At 42.4% G+C, this 11509-nt stretch overlaps 1 protein-coding gene and 1 non-coding gene across 6 annotated transcripts in view; one reads left to right on the forward strand and one right to left on the reverse strand.

Annotated features, from left to right (window-relative positions):
* Kctd18 (potassium channel tetramerization domain containing 18) overlaps nt 1-11497 on the reverse strand; it is a 46349-nt gene extending 34852 nt beyond the window's left edge. For 4 of the 5 annotated variants that reach the window (XM_087565304.1, XM_087565305.1, XM_087565303.1 and 1 more), the window contains exons 1-3: nt 4424-4517; nt 2964-2998; nt 2468-2513 (exon numbers count right to left, since the gene is read on the reverse strand). The gene's annotated coding sequence lies outside the window, so the exon portion shown is untranslated. Of the gene's footprint in view, nt 1-2467; nt 2514-2963; nt 2999-4423; nt 4518-5006; nt 5264-11429 lie in introns of those variants that run through there. The other variant, XM_087565306.1, reaches the window with a different exon arrangement.
* LOC120094872 (U6 spliceosomal RNA) lies at nt 7288-7389 on the forward strand. Its single transcript, XR_015630084.1, has one exon. It is a non-coding gene; the product is annotated as a U6 spliceosomal RNA (small nuclear RNA).
* Nucleotides 11498-11509: the final 12 nt, after the last annotated feature.

The following is an 11509-nucleotide window of genomic DNA, read 5'->3' on the forward strand; positions in this document are numbered from 1 at the left end:
TCAGTAATTTCCTCTCATCAAAAAGACCAAAATAAGTGAACAGATTTTTCAAGACTCCTTTGCAGCTAGGATTCATACGATTCCAGCTTGTCTTTTGCACATATACAACTCATGCTAGCAACAGGAACTGTAACACAAAGTCACGCCGACGTTTCTCACAGGCAGCACTGGTGGTCTGAAAGGTAGTCTATAGTACCAATGTTGTCTGTGTAAGCTCACTATCATCCCCACAGGGTTTGGGAGTAGTGTGATGGTTAATACAGATTGTCAGCTTGACACAATCCAGAATCATCAAGGAGACAAACCTCTGGGAATGTCTATAAGAGAGTTTCTAGAGTAGGTTAATTGAGGTAGACAGACTTGCCCTAAAAGTAATGGCTCTACGATGTGTGTCCTGGACTGAATACTAAGAAGAAAGTGAGCTGAGCACAGCATTCATTGCTCTCTGCTTCCTGATTATAGCTACAATGTGACCAGATGCTTCAAGCTGCTGTTACCATAATCTCTATGGCATGTGAGCCAAAACAAGCCATTTCTTCCTTACAGTGGTTCTTGTCAGTTAGCCCCTCACAACCGTGAGTAATGTAACTAACACAGAAATGCATACTGAGAATTATGGCTGTTTCTGTGATAAACCTAACTCTGGTTCGTGGTCCTTTAGAGGAGCTTAGAACTTTGGACTAGAAAATCCCTACAATACTGAGAGAAAAGTTTAATGCATCATTCTGGTGGAGGAGAATACCAAGAGAAATATGGACAGTCTAGTTCATGTTTTCCATGCAATGGGGCCCCAAGGAACCCTGCATGAAGCAAGAATACCAAGGCCATGGGACACACACTAAAGAAAGAAGGCACAAAATGGAGCCAGACCAAAGAAAGGCTGTGGATGTTGCAGGTAGGTGAGGTAAAGAAGCTGGGTGTCTATGCTCCTTGGTCCGCAGAGACCTCCATCAGAACCTATGGATGCCTAATGTATAACCACAAGCTTTGGTGCTGTCTTCCCATCTTCTTTTGCTCTATCTCCATTCCTCCCTCTGGAATGAGAATGTTTACTCTGTGCCATTATATGTGGGAGTATATAACTTGTTTATTGATGTTATGCACTAATAGATTGCCCAAGTCTTAGAAACCACTCTAAACTTACACTTTTGAATAGTGATGTACAGTAATGAAACTATTAAATACTGTGGGACCTTGAAGTTAAAGTTGGATGCATTTTGAATTGTGAATTGGTGTCTTAGTTAGGTTTCCCCACCCTCTGGGGCTGGAACATGGTCCCCTCATTCAATTACATCTTCACCAGCTTTCTGCTTTCAATGGTCTCCTTCCCTGCTAAGTCTGGCTGTCCTGAAACTCATTATGAGGACCAGGCTGGTCTTAAACTCTGAAATCCTCCTGCCTTTGTCTCCAGAGAGCTGTAACTAAATGCATGCGTCACTACACCTGGCCCTTAGATTTTGTTTAATTCCTTTTCACGAGTTGAAAGCTTAGCTGGGTGAGGTCCTGCCCTGAGGTCTCTACTCCCTTTACTCCATATAATATCAGACTTTCCTATAGTCTGATTATCTCATTGTATACAGGATTTAGCTCCATTCCACTTTCTGGTGCCCACTTCTCCTCAATCTGTACCTTCAATCTCAGCTTGCTTCTTTTCATTATAGATCTGCATATAGACTAATAACCATATGACAGAATGAATACTTGACTGCTTTGAGATTTCCTCTGCCAATGAAATTGGTTCAAAAATTCTTCAATTTGGCCTCAGGCAGACTTTTCGGACAAGGGCAAAAAGCAGGTATATACTTTGCTAAAATATCATCACAAGGACAGTCTCTATTAACAGACATATATTAATATGCTTTTCCCCTGAAAACTCTTAAGCCAGGCCCCCACAGTTCAAATCAACCCCAGCATCTCTGTCTTCCAAGTTCCTACTATGATGGCCCATTAAGTCCCACTTAAAGTGTTTAACTGCTTTTCTAATCCAGAATTCCTAAGTCTACAGTCCTCCTAACAAAAGCATGATCAGGCCTATCTGAGCAATACCAAGTTCTGTCTTAGTTAGGGTTTCTACTGCTGTGAAGAGATACCATGACCATGACAACTCTTATAAAACTCGGTTTCAGAGGTTTAGTCCATTATGGTAATGGTGAGAAGCCTGGTGGCACACAGGCAGAAACAATGTTGGAGAAGGAGCTGAGAGTTCTACCTCTTGATCCATGGGCAACAGAAGGAGACTGTGAGCCTCACTAGACCTGGTTTAAGCATAGATGAGACCTCAGTGTTCACCTCCACCAAAAAGGCCACAGATCCAAAAGTGATACTTCTACGGACCCTTCCTACTCACGAATGGCCCTGAGGCTATGGAAAGCTATGACTTAAAAGCGATGCATTTGGGTGTCACCTTGACAAGGATTAACATGGGATGGTTAATATTGACAATTTGAAATGATGTAGAATCACTTACGAGCCAATCTGTGGCTGCATCTGTGAGAGAGTTCGTAGACTGATGTCTGAAGCAAGAAGGTAGACAAATGTAGTTAGTCCAACAGAAGTTATGTTTTACTCTCCTAAGAACATCTCATAAGGTTCACTCTAAACCCCTAACCATGGTCCTAAGGCTGCTCTCCTGTGCATTGTATCTTAGGTGAAGGTCATGTCCAGTCTCCAATAGAAGTCTCTGATTCAAGGGTCAGGATCCTGTGGGATACTCCCCAGCTGCAGGGCAGATCAAGGTGGTGTCTTTCCAGTTGTGCAGAGCACAGCATTGGTCTCTGCTTATAGACTGTCCAATTTGCATCGTGGGGTTCTGGGTAGGGCTGTGCCTGGTTATCTTGAGTGATGTCACTGAGTTTTATCAGGTGCGGCCTCGGGTGGAGTGGGGATCCTAAGCGACTTTGACATGTCTAACAGGCATTTTTTATTATGCTACAACTGAGTTAAGTGAAGCAGGAAAAACTCACCTAAATGTGGATGGCACCATTCATGGGTTGGAATCCTAGATGGAATAAAGAGAAAAAAACTGAAGTGAGCTGAGTTTACGTCTCTGGGCTTTCTGGGTGTGGATGCAATGAGATCACTTGCCTTAAACCTCTTCCATCACCATTTCTCCACTGCTACCAACTGTAGCCCCAAACTGTGAGCCCCCACTCTTAAGCTGCTCCTGCAGTATTTACCACAGCAATGGGGGAAAGTTAAGAATGCAGGCAGCCTGGTAGCCTGATTTCTCAAGCCTCGCCCCTTCGCCAAGGCACCCTGTCTGTTCTCTCCACAAATGGTTTACACACACAGTGTTCTCTGGCTTCTGTCAGCTAAAGGTATTTCTAATGGTGCACTTCATCCTCCCAGACTCGGACAAATAAGAGCAGGGGGCTAAATGAAATACGAACACTGCTTCTACTTTGTTCTATTGGTTTATTGATTCGCAGGCTCCTTTGCTTGGATCCTGCTAGGAGACCATCTTTCTTGGCTGACTCTTTATTTTAGTAATGCTGGTTTGTTACAGAGGATTTCTCTAGATGTAGGAAAATTTCTCTTCTTTTGTTACCTCCAGCTTCTTTGGGTGTGTGGATATGTGTCTCAAGACAATCAAAATTTAATTGCCTGGAATCCAGCCTTAGGTGCAGAAAAACCAGACAATTAATTAGTGAGGGAATAAAGGAAAATAGGGAGAAGACCAAAACCAGTGTCTATTTCAGGAGACCATCACAATGAAACTGTGAACTTCATTAATTTAATTAACAATAATTGTGCCTCAGATGAAAACATCATGGGCTTCAATGCTGTCATTCCACAAAGCTACATGCAACCCATTTAGTTTTAAAGGTGAGGCATTCACAATGGACAGCGGAAGGCTGAGCTGTAACTAACCACATCTTCAGACCCTTAATCCAGGACTCCTGCACCCACCTGCTGTTCCAAGCCTCACTGAGAACAAGTTCAATTCAGCCCAATCCGTCACAATTTTCGGTTTATAGAGGAAGGAGATCTGATCGGAATGTACATTTTCAAAAGCTTTTTAAAAACAATTTTCAAAGTTCTTCTACTCTTTCAGTTTCTCTAAAACAAAAAAACAAACCCAAACCCAGCAACTTTATAAAGAAGAGGGACTTGCATCACTGCCTTGTTGTGAACATCTGTGACACCCTCACTCTATCCCCTGTTCTTTTAAATTTTGAAGTTGTAGTTAAAAAATTAAAAGTCTGCCCCTAAATGCATTGGTTACTTATCTCATGGCTGTGACACAAGACCAGACAAAAGCAACTAAGACTAGAGGTTTATTTGGGTTCAGGAGATACAGTCCGGATGGCTAAACGCTAGCTAGCTCCGTTTCAAACTGGGTTTCAGATTTAAAAAGAAAAACTAGGAGGTGTTTGTTTTGGTTTGGTTTTGGTTCCGGTTTCCAGAAGGACCTTATTCTTACCTTAAGGACTGTTAGCCACAGGATGGTCTAGATTATTACCCCAAAGTCAGCCCCATTAGCAGTTGAGTCTTGACTTCAATCTGAAGAGAAAACTGACCTCAGAGTCACCTGACTCATTTCCCAAAATTGTTTCCCCTTTCCCTTATTGTGCAATTGTTATCCTAAAATATCTACCAGATACTCTTTCTGCCTTGGGAATCTCGCTTAACCTCTGCTTGCTCACAAACAAAAAAAAATTGCCTCAGGTAGCAGAAAATCCCCAGAGCTGAGCCAGCTACGGTTTACCCCTTTAAAAACCCCAGCCCATCTTCTCCTCTTGCATCAGCCCTCAGATTGGCAAAAGACGCTGTTGTTGCAACACTGGCATAAACACACTAAACTTGTTTTTTAATCTCTTAAACTGACGTTTTGCCCAGTGGGGTTTTTCTCTGGGAGTCTCCACCTCTCCAACACAGTATTGTTGCTTGATAAAACTTTTCCTGGGGAAGACACGGCACTCAGGGAAGACCACCAAAGTTCTACTTGATGAACCAATTCGTTTTATGGGGATTACTTAGAGGAATATGGGTGAGGGGTTACTTACAGGAGCAGATATGACTCTCAATACAGCTGCATCACTCAGCATGGGTGACAGCTCATGACACTGGGAACCCAGAGGACATTCACTGTACAGCCTGCAGGCAGATCAACAGACTGAAGAGTGTCCTTTCTAAGTGACTCTTGTCTTAAATCTCTTCCAGGTCTGGTCTGTTAGCCTGAAGCTTTTCTCCTGTGAGAGTCATTGCATTTCTGCTTCACTTTCCAGTCACTTCATCTTCATGGCGCTCAACTTCCTTCTGTCTGTAAGAGAGGTTCTGTTTGTTTGTTTGTTTGTTTGTTTGTTTGTTTGTTTGTTTTGTTTCTCTGCCAGGGAGGGGCCTAGTGAATCTGGTCAGCAGTCAGGGACTTCCTGAGGCTGTTTTGAGTTGTTTACCTTCCTGTTTAAAGAGCTTCCTACAGGAGGGAATGTTTCAATCTCAGAAGAAACTGGTTACACAAGTCTGTTATGTCAAGGAAAGCTTGGTAGTGTATCACTTAAGTGATCGCATTGCTGCTGAAATCCGAAAATAGAAAAGCTGCCACTCCAGCTACCTTGCTCTTTTTCTCCTGTTTATTCAGTCTAGGACTCCAGGCTAGGGTATGGGTGCTAACTACATCCAGAATGACTGTTCCCACCACAACTAAATCTTTCTGGAAACACTGTCACATATAAGTCCAGAGGTGTGTCTCCTAGGTGATTCTAAACCCAGTAAAGTTGATAATCAAAAGTAACCATCAGGAGAAGTGTTATGGGTCTGTAATCACTCAAAGAAAGATTCACCAAGGTCATACATTTTAATAAGAAGAGGCTTTTTTTTTTTAGATACTGGTGTTTAATTTGGGGGCCAGAAGTGCTTCCAAGATGCATCACCTAGGCCTATCAGCCCAGGGCATATTATAAGCAACCCCACAAGATTACATGTATTTGCCTATCTGGGTTTTATTTTAATTGTGATGTTATGTTGATGGCTAATTTTATGTTTAAAAGTTTAAATTTTTGTGCTTAGGAGAACTATAAAGCAACATTAGACATCCAAATGTCAAGGGCTCTTAAGGGCTAATTTTTGTAATTTCCTGGTCTTGTGTGACTTTAACAAAATCATTGTGTCTGCTTGTGTAAACAAAAGCTTGCTTTGCAGGAGATGATCTTCTGCTTGCGTTAGACCAGTGGTTCTCAACCTTCCTAATGTCTGTGGCTCTTTAATACAGTTCCTCGTGTTCTGGTGACCCCCCCTACCATAAAATTATCTTCATTGCTACTTTGATAACTGTAATTTTGCTACTATTATGAATAGTAATGGAAATATCTGATATGCAGGATATCTGATATGAGATCCCTGTGAAAGGATTATTTGACCTTCAAAGGGGTTATGACCAACCGGTTAAGAACCATTGCACTAGACAGACTGTAACTTTGTGGGATTTGTCTTTATAAACCCATGATTGAGTGTTGGGAACAAACAAAAGAAACTTGTTTTAAGTACTACCATTTTGTTTACAGACTTCATTTAATCCTTGGGAGAAACTAAGGTCAAGGTCCCAGACCCTAGGGGAACTGGAGATTTCCCAATAGCTGAATAGCTTCTGTTGTAAGAAAATTGTTGTCTGAGTCCAGCTACCTCTAGGACAACTTGTAAGGAGACAATTGTCTGAGTCCAGCCATCTCAAGAACAATTTCTCCATCTTACTGGCAGAGTCAAACTAAGTTCATGTTCCCAGGCCCAAGAACCAACTCCTATCCTGATTAATGGAAACTCCCTTGCTCAACCCTTTATGTCAAAATATGATTGGACAATGTTGAGCCCACTCTGCTCCTCTCACTTTATGGTTTTATCCTTTAAATATGCTGCGCTGTGCCCTTTCAGTATTGCAGTTCAGTTCCTGAGTCTGTTCTGTGGCCCTGATCAATCAGTAACAGCTTGATTACTATAAACTTTTATCATCTACATTGCCCTGGTCAGTCAACGTGTGGGGAAAGAGGGAGGTAGATTGACAGGGTAGGTCCTGTTCAAGCTGGGGGCTTACATATTTGAGCCATATTTGCTTTTTGATTTCTCAAGCATAGAAAGTTTAAACTTTAAATAGAATGTTAACCATCACAGAAGAAAGTGATATCCAAACAAAGGAATCTGTTGATCAGAACCATCTTCAAAATGTTTGGGATATTGTAATCAACCTCCATTTAATAAAAGAGGAAACAGAAGAGAGATAAAATGCCTTGGTCAAAATTAAGTGAACAGTAAATGGTAGAGCTAGGGCCAGTTTCATTTAAGAAACATGCAGCGGTGCTCACCTCGGCAGCACATGCACTAAACCTGGAAGGATACAAAGATTAACATGGCCCCTACCTACAGATGACACGAAATTTGTGACCAGTCCACATTTTCATAGGAGTTCTTATGTGTGGTAGCTCATGCCTGTGAGCCCAGGACATGGGAGACTAAAGTGAGAAAATTGCTACAAATTGAGACCCCCTGGAGCTACATAGTGAGTCTAGGCTGGCCTTGACTAAAGAGTGGGCATCTAAAACCTGTATTAGTCATGATACTCCAAACTTTCAATATTTAAGAGAGGATAAACTGTTTTCATTGAAATGAAAGTGTGCTGCTGAATCAAGTATGAGCCCTCAGACAAGTATATGGACACCGAAAGGAGATGGACCTGCATAGGAGGAGGGCTCATTTCTGGTTTTGAAAATGAATGTAGGCTCTATATTTAGTGTGAGACCCACATTGAGGTCATGTATTTTTGGTTTGGAATCCAGATGTGGCTCTCAATAGCTCTGTAACCTTGGTCAATTTGCAGTTACATGGAGTATGAAATAAATCTATAACATATACTGAATAATTAATGAATTAGTTAAGGTAAACTAGATGCTGGTTAGTTAACTACTAAACATTAGGGTATTTAACCAGAAGTAGTATAACTTGTGGGTCATATGAACTTCTGTTTTCAGTTTGGAACAGTTTGCATTTCTATGAGCAATGCATAAGGATTTTTTATTCTCATCATTTTTTTATTTTAATGATAGCCATTCTGACTGGGGTAATGCGGGACCGTGAATGGCAGCCTCGTTCCCGGTTGAGCTAAGGCTAGAAGCCCTGGGGACCCTGAAGGGGCAGTAGGCACTTCACCTGATTCCTGGGTACCAGGGCCCTGTCACTAGCTGCAGCCCCCCCACAGATTTGTGACCATCAGTCACGTAAGGGCAACGCCCCAATCCCCTCCACATGTAGAGGACATGACCTGTGGTCACTTAGGCTCAAGACAGATCTCCATTTTAATGAGGTACCTAGAGGCCTGGAGGGCTTAGCCAATAAGTTTTCCTTCCCAGAAACTCCTCCCTGCAAAAGGTATTTAGCCTCAAGCCCAATCTGGGAAGTGGGATATGGTTTTAATCATTCACTTTCCGCCTTGACAATAAATGCCTTAAAACCATGGACTGCCTCTTTTCTTCTGAATCCGCCATGGGGAGCCATGGAGAAGACCTCACCTATGAAGCCCCATCTAATCTCCCGTAGAAGACCTCTCTGAGCTCCCAGCCATGATCACCACCAAGCCCAAGCAGGACCAGCCAGAGCTCCCCTTCTTCACCGCCCCCACCTTCACCCAGCCACTGGCTAAATCCAGCCCAAGGTCCCCACTCCATTCTCAGCTCTTCTGTGGCTTCTAGCGGCGCCTGGATACCTGAGAGCCTGAGAACCAGACAGCCAGACACATGGCAAGCCCAGGGACCCCAGAGCCATCTCCAGCTGTCCATTGCCTCAGATTGTGCTTCCCCACCCCTGGAGCGGTGTCCTGAGCAGCTTCCCAAAGCCTGACACCCGCTGGGTACAGTCAAAGTCCTGCATCCTGCATCCCACCCGCCGTGGCTGTGCCCTGTGGCAGAGCAGATGCAGGCCCACAGCACAAGAGGTGATCTTAATGCAACTTTAATTTATTTCCCCTCATGACTAAGGATGTTGCCCTGTTTTCACACTGCGCAAACCACTCAAACATCAACCTCAGTCAAACAGGGATGGGTAAGACTTGGGAGATGACTGTGACGTTGAGTCAAGGTCCTATAGGTCTTTTTAAGCCTGGGATCTACAAACATCTGCCAAGTTATTCTGCCAATCAGGATTTAGGGATAGGGGGTTTCCTTAGTAACATGTCTTTGTTGTACACCATTAGTTGGGGTATTCAGCTGTGGCAGGGGACTTGCTTTGTCTAACACTCACGTCTTAACTTGTCAACCAGAATAGGACTTGTCTAACATTCAAGTCATTTAGGATGTCAGTTCCCAGGGAGGTCTTGGAAACTTAAACTTCCCTAGACTTCTATTCAAATAGTTCTACTCAAATACTTATTCTAAATAGTTTCACATATTGGTACAGGTGTCTCTCTTATGCTGAGATCCATCCCAGGAGCAGCTTATAAAAGCAAACACCATAAAAGCGTATACACGGGTGCAGGAAGTGCTGCAGGGCAGTTAGTTGGATCCAAGCTTATCGTGGCTACCTATACAAAATAGTCCTGACTTCGATTGTGATTGGTTTCCAAGAGCATAGGATATAGCAGAACATGCAACCAACTTGGGCACGAGAAAGTTTCCTAGTAACAGCAGAACAACATAAGAGAAAATTTCCTTCGAATATTAATAACAGCACAAAATGGCAGACTAGCCAGGTAACAGTTACCTAGGCCTTAATACTTTACCTAGGTCTTAATAGAGGGTATATGCTCATACCTGCTTGTGGAGTTGATTCTCTCTTTCCTCCATCTGGGGCCCAGGAATTGAACTTGGGAATCAAGCCTGGAAGTAAACATCTTTACCCACTGAACCACCTAACTGACATAATATTTTGAGAACTATCCATCCATTTTGCTAGTTATGGATGGTCCCTTTGACTTTTATTGATGTTTCTTGTTCTAATTTTTCATATCTCCTAGGTATTAACCTTTTGTCGGAGATGTAGTCAGCAGAGACTTCCGTCCATGCTGATGGCTATCCCTTCACCCCTCTGCTGTGCAGAAGTCTTTTTAATGTCATGCAATTCCATGAGTCCATCCTAGTGTTCTTCCCAAGCCACTGGAATCCTTTTTAAAAGTCTACGCCCATATACTGAAATGTTTCCCCCGTGTTTCACTAAAATGAATCCAATTAGACATAAGCATATTAATTAAAAAAGGAGTCCGGCACAGAAAAGCAAATGTCCTTTTTTTCTCATGTGTAGGTACTAGAGTTCTTTGTGGATACATAAAATCATTTACACACACATACATGACAAGAAAGCACATGGAAGACTAGGGGGAAGTCACACATGGGAGAGGGAAAGGAGAAGGGAAAGCTAAAGCTAATGGGTAGGACTCGAGTCCAGCCAAAATGCATGATATGCCCAGCTATGAAGCTTGGCGCCACACGCAAGGAATAGACACCAACTTTTAAAATTTTAAAGAATTATTTATGTAAAGCTATAAAGTTTCCTTCTTTATATCTAGGTTTTCTTTGTCCACTGTTATCCCCAAATTTGGTCAAGTGGTTTTCATGGTTTTAGAATTTTTCTTTGCATTTATCTTGTAAATTTATTTTTATAGATGTATACTTACTTCCCTTTCCAAGAAATCAAAAGTATAAAGCAAGAACCTTTCCATCACTTTAGATTCTTTATGATGCAAAGTCATAATGCTCAAATGTCAAAAACCATGTCAAAACATGAAGTTGATCTCATTACACTATGTTCAATTAAGACGAGGTTCTTTTCTTAAAGGTTTATTGTTTTATATGTATAAATGCTTTGCCTGCATGTACTTATATATGTACGCCATATGCATATCTGGTGCCTGCAGAGGCAGAAGAAGGTATCAGATCTCCTGGAACTAGTTACCAATGGTCGTGAGCCACCGTGTGAGTGCTGAGAACTAAACCTGGGTCGTTTGCAAGAGCAATAAATAGTCCTAACCTCTGGGCCATCTCTCTAGCTCCCTATTTATATTTTTAATATGATTGAATAGAGCAGGGTTTTTTTTCTTTTAATCGCTTCTCGAAATTCTACATATATATTGTGAAGGGAATCAAAAGGACTTGAAAAATAAGGACATTAGTGCAGTTTAAAATATAGTTGTGATAGTTAAAAATGCCACTGTGTATTCTGCTAAAATGGAATATCACTGCCGTTCTTCCAAGTTCAAAATTGAGAAAGGCTTTTAAGTGATGTGTAAAGAAACAAGGATTACAATTGGAAGGCAAGGATGCAGAAACTGGGTGCAGACACAGTGAACAACACAAAGCCCTGCGAAGGACTTGAGGTGCCTGTCACCTTTAAGGTGCCAGACTTATCCGTGGCAAACCGTCTTTTCCATCAGAGTCCGTGGAAATAGCTACCAGAGAATCAGAGATTCAAGGAGAACCTTCTGTCGCTGGCTGAAAAGCCCTGGGCTCACTCACCAAGCCACGCCCATCGACTCCCACAGCACGTCCCGCCCCTTCCGTCTTCCACTTCCGGGGAGCGGCGCGTCTTTGCGCCT

Source organism: Rattus norvegicus, chromosome 9, assembly GCF_021556685.1.
Source record: "Rattus norvegicus strain SHRSP/BbbUtx chromosome 9, alternate assembly SHRSP_T2T, whole genome shotgun sequence".
Classification (NCBI taxonomy): Eukaryota; Metazoa; Chordata; class Mammalia; order Rodentia; family Muridae; genus Rattus; species Rattus norvegicus.